This window comes from Procambarus clarkii, chromosome 16 (assembly GCF_040958095.1).
Source record: "Procambarus clarkii isolate CNS0578487 chromosome 16, FALCON_Pclarkii_2.0, whole genome shotgun sequence".
Classification (NCBI taxonomy): Eukaryota; Metazoa; Arthropoda; class Malacostraca; order Decapoda; family Cambaridae; genus Procambarus; species Procambarus clarkii.
The window spans coordinates 496,269-513,182 of NC_091165.1; the positions used below are offsets into that span (position 1 = coordinate 496,269).

A 16,914-nucleotide genomic window follows, 5' to 3' on the forward strand; every position below is an offset into this window, starting at 1 on the left:
TGCCCTGTAACCTAAATGGTTAGAGAGGCACATATATGGGCTTAGGGACTGAAACCCACACTACATTTAGCTAAGCTGGTTACAATCTTGATGATATAGTTACAAAATTCTGTATAAGTCGTCACATTATCAATGGGTTCGAGATCAACCACAATTTCCTGAATGGATATAACAAAGGGGATATTAATAGGTTATTAAAATTGTCAACACACGATAGAACACGAAACAATGGGTATAAATTGGATAAGTTTAGATTTAGGAAAGACTTGGGTAAATACTGGGTCAGTAACAGGGTTGTTGATTTGTGGAATTTTTCTTAACTTATAAATTTATCTTTATTTATCTTAAACTGGTTGGGAGAGGTACAGTTTTTAACATAATTGGGAAGGTCATTCCACATTCGAGGTCCCTTGATTTGTAGAGCATTTCTAGTTTGACTAAGTCGTACTCTTGGAATATCAAATAGGTATTTGTTTCTGGTGTGGTGCTCATGGGATCTGTTACAACCTTCTAGGAAGCTTTTAGGGTCAGGATTGACATTACAGTGCAGCGTTTTATATATATAAAATACACATGAGAGTATGTGCAGGGACTTAATATCTAACATATTCAGAGATTTGAGTAAGGGGTCCATATATACTGCCCGGTTGCCTGAAATGCTATATGCCTACTATATTGGCTTTAGGTATTGTATGCACTAGCTCTATCTATAAATCCAACATTATGTTTGTAAATCAACTATGTATGTACTTTCCTGAATAAAATTGACTTTACTGTACACTTATATGCTCTGTGGATTTGTTATCCCCTATCGTTTGGGAGAAAAAAAATGACTAATACGTTCGGCGAATGACTTTGACTTCAACTTCACTTTGACTTCGTTCATGTCATCGTATTTTCCGTAATATATAAAGGTTATGACAATGCAATTATATTATTGTGTGCAAATAAGTCGGAAATTTCATGTACCCTAAAAATAGTAAAATAAAGAATAAGAATAATTAAATAATTGTTGTAGTAAATTGTCACACGTTCATCATACGCAAACGAACACACAGTTTGGAGCGTCAGTACAACAAGACCGCCGCCATTTTAAAACACGGCTTCGAATGTAAGTAATGTTTTTCTCGTACTAACACTGTATTATGCAATAGATTAGGTCTTGAATTCACAAATTTAGTTGTTACATCTGACAGAGTATGTTAGACTGTGTAATGCTGGTCCATGTTGACGTATTTGTGGGCTTGGTTGGTTTACATGTGATGGCACCCCAATAAGGGCACCCCACAACTGCTGCATATTCTAGCTTTGGACTAGCAAAAGTGGTGAACAATTTCTTTAGTATTTCGCCATCCATGTATTTAAAAGCAATTCTGAAGTTGGAATGCATGGCATAGGCTCCTCACACAATGTTCTTTATGTGGTCCTCAGGTGATAGTTTTCTATTTAGAACCACCCCTAGATCTCTTTCTTTATCAGAATTCCTTAAAGATTTCTCACATGGTTTTCCTAATGATAGATTGTGGGCTGTAAGGGACAGGTTTGATGTATGGATTAGTTGATAGAAGTTCCAGTCCTCCTGTAGACAGGGATCTCACATCAGCTTGTATATTATACAAGGATAAGATTTGATAAATTCAGTTATTTGACTGAACACTGGCTCTGTTTAAATCAGAGATTTAAACATACATAGTCTAACCTAGCTCCTTTCTTTTTTACCTAGCTTTTACCTAGCCTAACCTAGCTTTTTTTTCCCAAGCCAGTCTATGGCCCGTGTTTTTTTTTCGATGCCTCAGTGGTCCATGCACAGGTCCGTTCAAGGGGATTAAATAGCCGTTCTATGGCCCCAGGGTTTTCTCAAATTTTCTTTCATAGCCGGTCTATGGCCCCTGGGTTTTACGAACTTTTTTTCCCAAGCCAGTCTATGGCGTGTATGTTAAATAAACCAAATTTTTCACTTTTGACAATTGAGCACCTGCTACATCCAGATTCTAGGGAGGAAAGGAATATATTATAATATCTAATATATCTATCTGTGTGAAATAGATTAAATCCATTTATTTGATATTCAGCTAATAGTTCTGTATTTTCTACATTCATCCATGTTTTGGTAAGTGCAATAATATGTATTGTTTCATTGCAGATTAGAGATTCAAGATAGTTCTAGATTTCCGAAGTACTGAAACGCGCGCCATACAGGCTTGGTGGATCTAGGTGCAAGGTAAAATTATTTACATTTACTTGTTTTGTATTTATATGCATATATGCATTTATATGCATTATTCTATAGAATAATAGATCTCGTAATAATTTTGCAAAAATAGTGGCATTTACTATTTTTAAAAGATTATTAAAAAATTGACTGATATGGTGCATTCGGAAGACAAACCCAATTTTTCACTTTTGACAATTGAGCTCGGGTGCAGGGGGGGGGGTGGGTTGTGTAAAAGCCTGGTTTGTGCCTCGGAGAGGCTATGGGATCCAGTAAGATCGTCCTTCCTTTCCTCCCTAGAATCTGGATGTAGCAGGTGCTCAATTGTCAAAAGTGAAAAATTGGGTTTGTCTTCCGAATGCACCATATCAGTAAATTTTTTAATAATCTTTTAAAAATAGTAAATGCCACTATTTTTGCAAAATTATTACGAGATCTATTATTCTAATAAGAGTTTGATAAAATACAGTAGACTGCCTACTGGTTTTACCTGTAATAAGGTTTGATACAGATGATTATCCGTTCCAGGGGATTAAATAGCCGTTCTATGGCCCCAGGGTTTTCTCAAATTTTCTTTCATAGCCGGTCTATGGCCCCTGGGTTTTACGAACTTTTTTTCCCAAGCCGGTCTATGGCCCCTGGGTTTTACGAACTTTTTTTCCCAAGCCGGTCTATGGCGTGTATGTTAAATAAACCAAATTTTTCACTTTTGACAATTGAGCACCTGCTACATCCAGATTCTAGGGAGGAAAGGAATATAATATAATATCTAATATATCTATCTGTGTGAAATAGATTAAATCCATTTATTTGATATTCAGCTAATAGTTCTGTATTTTCTACATTCATCCATGTTTTGGTAAGTGCAATAATATGTATTGTTTCATTGCAGATTAGAGATTCAAGATAGTTCTAGATTTCCGAAGTTCTGAAACGCGCGCCATACAGGCTTGGTGGATCTAGGTGCAAGGTAAAATTATTTACATTTACTTGTTTTGTATTTATATGCATATATGCATTTATATGCATTATTCTATAGAATAATAAATCTCGTAATAATTTTGCAAAAGTAGTGGCATTTACTATTTTTAAAAGATTATTAAAAAATTTACTGATATGGTGCATTCGGAAGACAAACCCAATTTTTCACTTTTGACAATTGAGCTCGGGTGCAGGGGAGGGGGTGGGTTGTGTAAAAGCCTGGTTTGTGCCTCGGAGAGGCTATGGGATCCAGTAAGATTGTCCTTCCTTTCCTCCCTAGAATCTGGATGTAGCAGGTGCTCAATTGTCAAAAGTGAAATTTGAGGATTTGAACCTGCGTCCGGGAGCATCCCAGACACTGCCTAAATCGACTGAGCTACAACAGGGTAAAAGGATCCAGGAAGTTCAGTGGAAGTTTGGTTTCAACCCTTTTACCCTGTCGTAGCTCAGTCGATTAAGGCAGTGTCTGGGATGCTCCCGGACACAGGTTTGAATCCTCATCACGGCCCTTGTGGATTTGTTCATTTGATGCATCACGTTATTGTGATCTGTGTGTGATGATGTAAGGGCGAAGAGGGAGAACGGCCTGTTGACATAGCTCGGGTGCAGGGGGGGGGTTGTGTAAAAGCCTGGTTTGTGCCTCGGAGAGGCTATGGGATCCAGTAAGTTCAGTAGAACTTCGGTTTCAACCCTTTTACCCTGTTGTAGCTCAGTCGATTAAGGCAGTGTCTGGGATGCTCCCGGACGCAGGTTCGAATCCTCGTCACGGCCCTTGTGGATTTGTTCATTTGATGCATCACGTTATTGTGATCTGTGTGTGTAATTCTTCACTTGCTACAGCAACAGGAATGTGTGTGTATGTATTTGTGTTGTTGAATATGACCGAAAGTGTAAGATTAATGATTCTAACACAAATCGTCTGAATATTTGTTTTTCTTCACTGTCGAGAGTAGTTAAAAAAATTTACTCGAGTTTATTTTCACACTTTATTTATGGTCCTTAAGTCCCTCTCCTTAATGCTGCTGCTGTTTCTCGCATCTTTGCATCGCTTGTATGTTTGGGGGTTTGGCCTCTTGCTATATATTGATTCCATTTGTGTGTGTTTGGGTCTCAGGCCCTCTCGCAATTTCTGTTGAACAAACCCCTTTTCCTAGTTCTGCATCTCTCCTTTGGTACAAATTTTGTTGTGCTTTTATCATATATTTCACAAAACTTGACATACATTTCATTTACTTCATGTCCTATCAGCAAGTGTTTGTCAAATTCTTTAAGGAAAGTTTATCATCCTGATTGCAGATCTATAGCGCTATTATGTCAACTTCTTGTGGATTCGCAATCATTATTTAATTTACCTTTAGGTGTTCTTTCACCAGCACAGCAACACTGTACCTCTCCCAACCAGTTTAAGATAAAAACTAAGTACTAACTAATTAACTCAATGTAACCTACCTTACCCCCAAAATGTCAACCCATGTCTTCTATTTTAAACAATGCTGTTTTGTTGACCAAATTGTATTTTTGTTTTTTTCTGCAATGTTTCCCCCCCCCCCACCACTCTACCACCACATTGAGTTTAGTAGCTCTGTGCACGTCAGGTGCTGTTTAATATACAGACCTACTCCTCCATTTGACCTAGTTTCTCTATCACATCTATATCACTTTGTGCTTTAGGCCTGGTGGAGCTTGGTCCACCAGGCTGTTGTTTGGAGTGGCCCGCAGATCCACATACAGTCTGCATATGATATACAGTCTGTTGATCAATTAAACTACAGTAGTTAGTTTTTATCATCCGAATGCACCAATATGTGTTCATTCTTCCCAGATGAAGGAACTAGGTAATATTCATCATCTGAATGCACCATCTGAAGCTTTAACACACTCATGATACACGAGAGGTTTAAAAAACTTTTAAAACTTTTAAAACTTTTTGACCTATGTATTTAAAAGCAATTCTAAAGTTAAAAAGTGTAGCATAGGCCCCTCGCAGAATGTTCTTAATATGATCCTCAGGTTATAGTTTTCTATCTAAAACCACCCCTAGATCTCTTTCTTGATCAGAATTCTTTATAGATCTCTGTGGCTTGATCATAGAAACTGAGTAAATTCGTTACACTGGACCTTCCAGATCGAATACCATGCTGACAGTCTGATATATCATTCAGTACGTCTGCATCTGAAATTGAGCAATACCGGATTTATTATTTGGTTGTATAAATTTTATACTTATAATCTTAACTTATTTCAGAGACCACGAGTAATCTGGGCTTCGAACTCAACAGAAAAGCCTTCCGTAGACCTGCTTCTTTGCTACATAATAGACAAAATTTAGTAAGTATTGATTTATTATGTGTTTGTTTATTTATTTATTTTTTCTTTATATACAAGAAGGTACATTGGGGGAGAGTACAATGACTTGAAGTTATACATTCTTGTAAAGCAACTAGCACTCATAGCGTTTCGGGCAGATCTAAGTATAGACCAAGGAACTTACCATCTTTTTTATTTCTGATGTTAACATTGTGTAACTGTAGATGAATTGCATTTGTTGATTTGCTCCCAAGTAAGATGTCGTAGGTCCTTTCTATGTTTAGTGGGAGTTTGTTGGTTGACATTAATAAGTGGATTTTTTTAATTTGTTGTTTACATCATTATTTAATATGAGTGGGTTGGAGTCTGAGTAGATGAGGTTAGTGTCATCATTATCTCATATCTCAGTGATTTTGTCGTAATGGTCAAGTAGCTGTACTGTACAAGTAGAGGACATGAGAGATAGCTGTAAGAGGTATTTCAATATCTTCCTGCTCTAAATCCTTGTTGGCCTAGATTGTGGAGGTCATTGGTCTCTATAAAACTAGTAACCTGACTCCTGATCACTCTCAAATAATTTTATTATGTGGGATGTTAGTGCAACTGGTCTATAATTCTTTGCCAATGCTTGTGTTGTGTTGTGTTGTTTTGGTAGTGATGTGCAATGTGTTGTTTTGGTAGTGATTCGTCCAGTTCTGGTAGTAGTGCGGTTGTTGTGTAGTGTAGTACTTGTGTGCTTGTTAATGACTTGTATTCCAGTCTTGAGGGTATCTCCTTTCCCCTACGGGCCAACTGCTTTGTTCTTACCTAGCATTTTGCTTTGTTTGGGTATGAATGTTTGTGTGCCGTATATTTTGCAAAATTTGCCATATATCTCATTATTTACTCCTCTGCCTAGCAACAAGTCTGTCTAATTATACTCATTAACTGTTTTTCAAAGTTCCCCATAGTGTCCTTTATTGAAATCGAGTTCATGAACCGTTTCAATGTTCTTATTTTCTTCTAGATTATATCTTAAAGTATATTTAAATGTTATTGTTATTATTGTTATTAAATGTTATTGTGACATTGCATTGCAATTGAGCTATGTTGTTTACCATACCGTTCATTTCGTGAGTATAAGTATAGATGCCACACTTGTGACAGGTAAAACCATGCCTTTTTTTAAAAACAGCACCGTCTGTTGCACGTAAGAGCAACCCACACTATATTATGTTGCGATATTATTTCAATATTTCCGATTGCATTGATAATTTGAATTTTCATAGATTTAAATTTATTTTCATTTCGATTTAATAATTTTGTGTGACATTGCATTGAAATTGAGCTGTTTTGTTTACCATACTGTTCATTTCATGAGTATAGTTTATTTTTTTATTTTTTTCATTTCATTTTTTTAGCTGTTCTTATTTTTCAGTGATGGGAATATCAGATCATTTGATGTTCCCAATTTTCTGATGGAAGCATCAGACCATTATAGAATGCATCGGATGAGGTAGTTTGGAATGGTGGGGAGGACGAGAGGGGGGTATGGTGGGGAAGACGAGGGGACAGAGGAGAGGGTAATGGTGGGGAGGACGAGGGGACTGGGGAGTTGGGGATGGTGGGGACAGGGGAATCCTGGGGAGGACAAAGGGACAGGTGAATGGGAGATGGTGGGGGAGGAAGAAGGACACGGGAGGGGAAAATGGTAAGGAGGACGATGGGACAGGGAAGTGGGAATAGTGGGGATGATGTGGGGACAGGGAAGTGGGAAGGACGAGAGGACTGTGGAATGGGGAATGGCAAAGTGAATTATAATTATATATATTAATTAATTCTTGTAAATTTCCAGAAGCCTGTATCAACACCCACACTAATGCAACTGAAAGAGATGTTGAGACAAGTATTGCTGATATGTTGAAGAACGCCCCAAACAAACTCGGTGGAAACAGATACAAGGTAAAGTTTGCCAATTTGCTGTAGTCTAATTCAATTTCTTTTTAGTAATCTTTGAGAACATTTATGCTATGAATAAGATAAAATAATGTAACTGATTTTGACTAAATATGTAGATATATTTAATTTTCTGAGCACTAATAATGAAAGAAAACCAAAATAAGAGGTGGCTACTATCTCTAATAATGGGCTGGAATAATGCAGGATATAATAATATATATATATATATATAAATATGACAATGTCAGACCACGGAGGAAGAATGAAACAGGAATTTCCTTAAGTACTTTTGTATATTAAATACATCTTCAGAAGGTCCTTCTGAAGATGTATTTAATATACAAAAGTACTTAAGGAAATTCCTGTTTCATTCTTCCTCCGTGGTCTGACATTGTCACATTCTTAATCACGTGTTTATTTTCGTGATATACACACATATATATAAATATATATATATATATATATATTTATATATATATATATATATATTTATATATATATATATATATATTTATTTTTATAAATATATATATGATATATAGATTCTATATAGATTCTATTCTATTATTCTATTCTATTCTATTTTATAGTTTTATATAGATTCTTGTTTTAGTTTTTTTTTCTATAATATGGAAACGGGTTTTAATTAATAAATTAAATATTATATAATAAAATAATGTATTATTGAAAACAATTAGTAACAAACAATATTTCATTACAGGGTGGTGAAGCAAGAAGACATGTGCATCACACAGCAGACTTGGATATGACGAAGAATGAAAATGGCTAATGTCTATATAGAAGAATCTATATGTGTCTATATATAGACACATATAGATTCCTATATATAACCTATATATATATATGTGTGTATATATATTATAATATATATATATATATATATATATATATATATATATATATATATATATATATATATATAAATATATATATATATATATATATATATATATATATATATATATATATATATATATATATTATATATATATATATATATATATATATATATATATATATATATATATATATATATATATATATATATATATATATATATTAGGTTAGGTTTGGTAGGGTTGGTTAGTTATCATATATCTACGTATAACTAGCTAGTTTTACCTTTATATATATATTATTTATATATATATATATATTATATAAAAAGTTTGTGAGGAAGACCTCTGGTGCCAATGTGGGGACCCATAGCCTCGGAGAAGAAAATAAAAAGTATTCAGAGGAGACCTTGTGGTCACTCACTAAACACTAATATTATCTTCTACCACCCCCATTCTTTTGTATTTACACATATATATTTGCTTTATTTGAACTTTGTTACAAAGAGGGAGTTACATATAGGTTACAAAGATGGTTATCATATATATATTATTTATATATATATATTATTTATATACATATTATTTATATATATATATATATTATTTATATATATATATTATTTATATATAAATATATTATTTATATATAAATATATTATTTATATATAAATATATATACTATTACACTACATTCCTATATATTACACTAATATATATATATATATATATATATATATAAAAATAAATATATTTATATTTATTTATATATATATAAATATATATATATTATATAAATTATTTATATATATATATTATTTATATATATATTATATATATAATTATATAGGTCATATGTTTTTGTATTTTTGCTGATTTGTTAGTAAATAATAAAAGAAATATAAATTATTTGATTTTTTTACCCTTAAATTGGTTTTAATATTTAAATTGAAAACAATAATATAAAATAAAAAAATATAAGAAAAATAATAATACATTATAAAATAAAATATAATAAAAATAATATAATATAATATAAAATAATATAATTTAATTTCAAGAAATTTAACTTTAAACACAAAGATGTGAAAAGGGTTCAGATAAGGCTCAAACCTTTCACAAGAGATTCATATTGGTGTATGAATGGATTATGAATGACTCATGTTAGGAGTGTAAAGTTGCCACAACATCTCAAATTAGTGTTAGATACATATGTCTTGGTTATAAGTTTTGGAAACCTATTTAAGTCCACACACAATATCGTATCTGATACGATAAAACAAACGTTTCCAATCCTTTCAAATACTTTCCAGATATGTTGTGGCAACCTAAAATTGTTTGCTGGGTTTAGCCTCTGCATTCCTCTCTTATGCCTCTGCAACACTCTCTTCAGCCTCTGGATCACTCTCTTAAGCCTCTGCATCCCTCTCTTAAGCCTCTGCATCCCTCTCTTAAGCCTCTGCAACACTCTCTTCAGCCTCTGCATCACTCTCTTCAGCCTTTGCATCACTCTCTTGAGCCTCAGCATCAATCTCTTAAGCCTCTGCAGCACTCTCTTGAGCCTCTGCGTCAATCTCAACAGCCTCTGCATCCCTCTCTTGTGCCTCTGCATCCCTCACTTTAGCCTCTGTATCCCGCTCTTGAGCCCCTGCATCCCTCTCTTGAGCCTCTGCATCCCTCTCTTGAGCCTCTGCATCCCTCTTGAGCCTCTGCATCCCTTGCTTGAGCCTCTGCATCCCTCTCTTAAGCCTCTGCATCAATCTCTTAAGCCTCTGCATCACTCTCTTAAGCCTCTGAATCACTCTCTTGAACCTCTGCATCCCTCTCTTGAACTCCTGCATCCCTCTCATGAGCCTCTGCATCCCTCTCTTGAGCCTTTGCATCACTCTCTTAAGCCTCTGCATCCCTCACTTGAGCGTCTGCATCACTTCCAAGAGCCTCTGCATCCCTCTCTTGTGCAACTGCATCCCTCACTTGAGCCTCTGCATCCCTCTGTTGAGCCTCTGCATCCCTCTCTTGGGCCTCTGCATCACTCTCTTGAGCCTCTGCATCCCCTTCTTAAGCATCTTCATCACTCTCCTTAGCCTCTGCATCATTCTCTTAACCCTCTGAATCACTCTCTTGATCCTCTGCATCACTCTCTTGAGCCCTTGCATCCATCCCTCAATCCTCTGCATCACTCTCTTGAACCTCTGCATCACCCTCTTAAGCCTCTGCATTACTCTCTTGAGCCTCTGCATCCCTCTCCTAAGCCTCTGCATCCCTATCTTGAGCCTCTGCATCCCTCTCCTAAGCCTCTGCATCACTCTCTTGAGCCCTTGCATCCCTCCCTAAATCTTCTGCATCACTCTCTGGAGCCTCTGCATCACTCTCCTAAGCCTCTGCATCCCTCTTTTGAGCCTATGCATCCCTCTCCTAAGCCTCTGCATCAGTCTCTTAATCCTCTGCATCACTCTCTTAAGCGTCTGCATCCCTCTGTTGAGCCTCTGCATCCCTCTCTTGGGCCTCTGCATCACTCTCTTGAGCCTCTGTATCACCCTCTTAATCCTCTGCATTACTCTCTTGAGACTCTGCATCCCTCTCCTAAGCCTCTGCCTCACTCTCTTATGCCTTTGCATCACTCTCTGGTGCCTCTGTATCCCTCTCTTGAGCCTCTGCATCACTCTCTTCAGCCTCTGCATCACTCTCTTAAGTCTCTGAATCCCTCTCTTGAGGCCTCTGCATAACTCTCTCAAGCCTCTGCATCACTCTCTTGATTCTCTGCATCACTCTCTTAAGCCGCTGAATCACTCTCTCGAGCCTCTGCTTCCCTCTCTTGATCCTCTGCATCACTCTCTTGAGCCTCTGCATCACTCTCTTAAGCCTCTACATCACTCTCGTAAGCCTCTTAATCACTCTCTTGAGCCTCTGCATCACTCTCTTGAGCCCCTGCATCCCTCTCTTGAGCCTCTGCATCCCTCTCTTGAGCCTCTGCATCACTCTCTTGAGCCTCTGCATCACCCTTTTAAGCCTCTGCATCCCTCTTTTTAGCCTCTGCATTACTTTCTTAAGCCTCTGCATCACTCTCTTAAGCCTTTGCATCACTCTCGTAACCTCGGAATCACTCTCATGAGCGTCTGCACCCCTCTCATGAGCCTCTGCATCACTCCCAAGAGCCTCTGCATCCCTCTCTTGTGCCTCTTCATCCCTCACTTGAGACTCTGCCTCCCTCTCTTGAGCCTCTGCATCACTCTCTTGAACTCCTGCATCCCTCTCATGAGCCTCTGCATCCCTCACTTGAGCCTTTGCATCAATCTCTTAAGCCTCTGCATCCCTCTCTTGAGCCTTTGCATCACTCTCTTAAGCCTCTGCATCCCTCTGTTGAGCCTCTGTGTCACTCTCATGAGCCTCTGCATCCCTCTCATGTGCCTCTGCATCCCTCACTTGAGCCTTTGCATCACTCTCTAATGCCTCTGCATAACTCTCTTGAGCCTATGCATCCCTCTCTTGAGCCACTGCGTCACGCTCAAGAGCCTCTGCATCCCTCTCTTGTGCCTCTGCTTCCCTCACTTGAGCCTCTGCATCCCTCTCTTGAGCCTCTGCATCCCTCTCTTAAGCCTTTGCATCACTCTCTTAAGCCTCTGCATCACTCTCATAAGCCTCTGAATCACTCTGTTGAGCCTCTGCATCACTCTCTTGAGCCTCTCCATCACTCTCTTGAGCCCTGCATCCCTCTCTCAAACCTCTGCATAACTTTCTTCAGCCTCTGCATCACCCTCTTAAGCCTCTGCATTACTCTCTTGAGCCTCTGCATCCCTCTCCTAAGCCTCTGCCTAACTCTCTTAAGCCTCTGTATCACTCTCTTGAGCCTCTGCATCCCTCTCGTAAGCCTCTGCATCACTCTTTTAAGCCTCTGCATCACTCTCTAGAGCCTCTGCATCACTCTCTTATGCCTCTGAATCACTCTCTTGAGCCTATGCATCACTCTCTTGAGCCCCTGCATCCCTCTCTTGATCCTCTGCATCACTCTCTTGAGCCTCTGTATCACCCTTTTAAACCTCTGCATCCCTCTTTTGAGCCTCTGCATCACTTTCTTAAAGCCTCTGCATCACTCACTTAAGCCTTTGCATCACTCTCGTAAGCCTCTGAATCACTCTCTTGAGCCTGTGCATCCCTCTCTTGAGCTTGTGCATCACTCCCTAGACCCTCTGCATCCCTCTCTTGTGCCTCGTCATCCCTCACTTGAGCCTCTGCTTCCCTCTCTTGAGCCTCTGCATCACTCTCTTGAACTCCTGCATCCCTCTCATGAGCCTTTGCATCCCTCACTTGATCCTTTGCATCACTATCTTAAGCCTCTGCATCCCTCTCTTGAACCTCTGCGTCACTCTCAAGAGCCTCTTTATCCCTCTCTTATCCCTCTGCTTCCCTCACTTGAGCCTCTGCATCCCTCTCTTGAGCCCCTGCATCTCTATCTTGAGTATCTGCATCCCTCTCTTGAGCCTCTGCATCCCTCTCTTAAGCCTTTGCATCACTCTCTTAAGCCTCTGCATCACTCTCGTAAGCCTCTGAATCACTCTGTTGAGCCTCTGCATCACACTCTTGAGCCTCTTCATCACTCTCCTGAGCCCCTGCATCCCTCTCTCAAGCCTCTGTATCACTCTCTTGATTCTCTGCATCACTCTCTTAAGCCGCTGAATCACTCTCTCGAGCATCTGCATCACTCTCTTTATCCTCTGCATCACTCTCTTGAGCCTCTGCCTCCCTCTCTTAAGCCTCTGCTTCCCTCTCTTGATCCTGTGCATCACTCTCCTGAGCCTCTGCATCACTCTTTTAAGCCTCTACATCACTCTCGTATGCCTCTGAATCACTCTTTTGAGCCTCTGCATCACTCTCTTGAGCCCCTGCATCCCTCTCTTGAGCCTCTGCATCACTCTCTTGAGCTTCTGCATCACCCTTTTAAGCCTCTGCATCCCTCTTTTGAGCCTCTGCATCACTTTCTTAAGCCTCTGCATCTTTATCTTAAGCCTTTGCATCCCTCTCGTAAACCTCTGAATCACTCTTGAGCCTCTGCATCCCTCTCTTGAGCCTCTGCATCACTCCCAAGAGCCTCTGCATCCCTCTCTTGTGCCTCTTCATCCCTCATTTGAGACTCTGCCTCCCTCTCTTGAGCCTCTGCATCACTCTCTTGAACTCCTGCATCCCTGTCATGAGCCTATGCATCCCTCTCTTGAGCCTTTGCATCAATCTCTTTGGCCTCTGCATCCCTCTCTTGAGCCTCTGCATCCCTCTCAAGAGCCTCTGCATCCCTCTCTTGTGCCTCTGCATCCCTCACTTGAGCCTTTGCATCACTCTCTTAAGCCTCTGCATCCCCTTCTTGAGCCTCTGTAACCCTCTCTTGAGCCACTGCGTCACTCTCAAGAGCCTCCTCATCCCTCTCGTGTGCCTCTGCTTCCCTCACTTGAGCCTCTGCATCCCTCTCTTGAGCCTCTGCATCCCTCTCTTAAGCCTCTGCATCACTCTCTTAAGCTTCTGCATCACTCTCGTAAGCATCTGATTCACTCTGTTGAGCCTCTGCATCTCTCTCTTGAGCCTCTATATCTCTCTCTTGAGCCTCTGCATCCCTCTCTTAAGCCTCTGCATCACTCTCTTGAGCCTTTGCATCACTCTCTTTAGCCTCTGCATCCCTCTCTTATGCCTCTGCAACACTCTCTTCAGCCTCTGGATCACTCTCTTAAGCCTCTGCATCCCTCTCTTGAGCCTCTGCATACCTCTCTTAAGCCTCTGCAACACTCTCTTCAGCCTCTGCATCACTCTCTTCAGCCTTTGTATCACTCTCTTGAGCCTCAGCATCAATCTCTTAAGCCTCTGCAACACTCTCTTGAGCCTCTGCGTCACTCTCGAGAGCCTCTGCATCCCTCTCTTGTGCCTCTGCATCCCTCACTTAAGCCTCTGCATCGGGCTCTTGAGCCCCTGCATCCCTCTCCTGAGCCTCTGCATCCCTCTTTTGAGCCTCTGCATCCCTCTCTTGAGCCTCTGCATCCCTTGCTTGAGCCTCTGCATCCCTCTCTTAAGCCTCTGCATCAATCTCTTAAGCCTCTGCATCACTCTCGTAAGCCTCTGAATCACTCTCTTGAACCTCTGCATCGCTCTCCTGAACTCCTGCATCCCTCTCATAAGCCTCTTCATCCCTCTCTTGAGCCTTTGCATCATTCTCTTAAGCCTCTGCATCCCTCTCTTGAGCATCTGCATCACTTCCAAAAGCCTCTGCATCCCTCTCTTGTGCAACTGCATCCCTCACTTGAGCCTCTGCATCACTCTGTTGAGCCTCTGCATCCCTCTCTTGGGCCTCTGCATCACTCTCTTGAGCCTCTGCATCCCCTTCTTAATGTAACACGAGTTTGGGTTCCTCTCTCTTTACTTCTCTTCCTCTACTCCCTCTACCCGTATTCTTACTTATTATTCTCTACCAAGGGACTCCAAAACTTTTAACAAAGCCAACTCCACGCCACGTGGTCCTAAGACGATTGACCGACTTAGGATTCTACACCCAGTATGACGTGACCTAAGCTCTGAACAAAACCCTAGAGTCACCTCTGCTGCCACCACCAGACCAGTAATACAAGAGCAATGATCGAGGTCTGGATCGATCACGCTAATTAATCAACCTAGGGGCTTGATCCCCACTATAAACGATGACCTTGAGTGTGGAATAAATTACACGGTAATGATAATTCCGATTCGATGTTAGAATCGGCGCCCAATGCAACTCTGCCTCGTGTGGACCACGTGACCAGGACAAGTATACACATAAAACACATGGAAACAATAAAATGCAAATTAATAACAAATTTAATTTATTAAAAGAAAACTAAAACAAAATCTAAATGTGTTCACTCCCTATCACTTTAACACTCCCTACTTGACCTGAATGGCAAATGAGAAGACTATCCCTATAATTTACAATAGCAACTATACCTTGGGCGACCACAGCTCTGGGTGTTGTGCTGGTCTTGTTGGGGAGGTTATCTTGAGGTTATCTTGAGATGATTTCGGGGCTTTAGTGTCCCCGCGGCCCGGTCCTCGACCAGGCCTCCACCCCCAGGAAGCAGCCCGTGACAGCTGACTAACACCCAGGTACCTATTTACTGCTAGGTAACAGGGGCATAGGGTGAAAGAAACTTGGCCCATTTGTTTCTGCCTCGTGCGGGAATCGAACCCGCGCCACAGAATTACGAGTCCTGCGCGCTATCCACCAGGCTACGAGGTCCCTTTTAAGTAGAGGGAGAGGTAAGATGTTGACCTCTATCCCAGCTGCTTCCGTGACCACACTGATTTTTCCCTTGTCTCGTCTCCCCCAGACAGAACATTGTATCCTTGCGCCTAGTCAAAGTTCTACCCAGTTACTAGCAAGGTTTAAGTTATAACAATTAAACTCGGTTGTACTTAATTGATCCAGACTAGTTGAATTATTTTACTGAAATAAATTACACAAGCCTCTAACGGCAGAGCTGTTCCCGATCACAAAAATGGTTATTAAAACTTTGAGAAATATTAGACCTGTCAACCCCTGATGACCTATGACCGCCGGTCACTCCGCTTTAAAAGTTAGATCTGATTCGTGACGTCACTGATGGTGACTTAAACTCAATAATTAGAATACTCTTGATATTGTATCCAGTACTATTATACAATACAATTTTAATGCAAAATGAATAAAGGCTAATTTTCTCTAAATTACTGAATACTATAGGATGATTCATTTTACGCAGCTATGAACAAAGCGTTGGTTATTTCCACCGCGAATTCCCCTGGGGGTCAGGTCACCATGCGGCTCAGCTTCCCATTCTCTTTTGTCGATAAACCCCTCTGGATAATTCTTACAACAGCCTAGTTTGTTACAACCCCCCCGCACAAGCACTTAGTAAACCTTGTTAATTTGTTAAAATTCACGAGGTTTAGTATCCAAACCCACAATTCAACTCATGCCACAAACAAAAGCTAACCTAACTAATAAAATTCGACAAATAATAGTCCAACATCATAATGAACATGTTCATATTTCATAAATTTCTCAGCTGTCAACTGACAGCAATCCTCTAATATCAGGAAACATACATCCTACCCTTACTGACATAGCTAAATAACATGTCCCTACTCTACCATCAAAAACTAGCTATTAAACTCTCTTGGCTCTTCACTAGCCAAGTCCATGTGTCCTCTAGAGCCGGCCACACCGTGCTCAAACAAACATTAAAGTTATATCATCAGACTGAACTTTCAGTCATCCGGGAGCGTACTACGGAACTATCAGGTACACATCCGTGTACTGACCACTCCCCATCAATGTCAACCTTGACCTGTTAAGGAACACACCTAACGTTTATTACATGTATCTAAAAATATAAAAAAAAATTCCTATACTATATCACAGGTTTCAGCTGACTGTACAGCCAAGTGTTCTCACTCACTAGAAGTGTCAATGTTTATATTGGTCCGCCTCTCCTGTGTTCAAACATTCTGAAAAAAATAGCACAACATAATTTTCCATAACCGTTTGTTCTGGGCTGAGACAATTACACAGGGGCTTCGATTTTGATTACTGACCAATTTATAGCGTAAAATTTTCATATATACCAGAAT

At 39.8% G+C, this 16,914-nt stretch overlaps 1 long non-coding RNA gene across 1 annotated transcript; it reads left to right on the forward strand.

The window, feature by feature from the left end:
- The first annotated feature begins 1,076 nt into the window (after positions 1-1,076).
- Positions 1,077-7,442, forward strand: LOC138365398 (uncharacterized). The gene is made up of 3 exons (XR_011228786.1): positions 1,077-1,111; positions 2,144-2,221; positions 7,335-7,442. It is a non-coding gene; the product is annotated as an uncharacterized lncRNA (long non-coding RNA).
- The last annotated feature ends 9,472 nt before the right edge of the window (positions 7,443-16,914 follow it).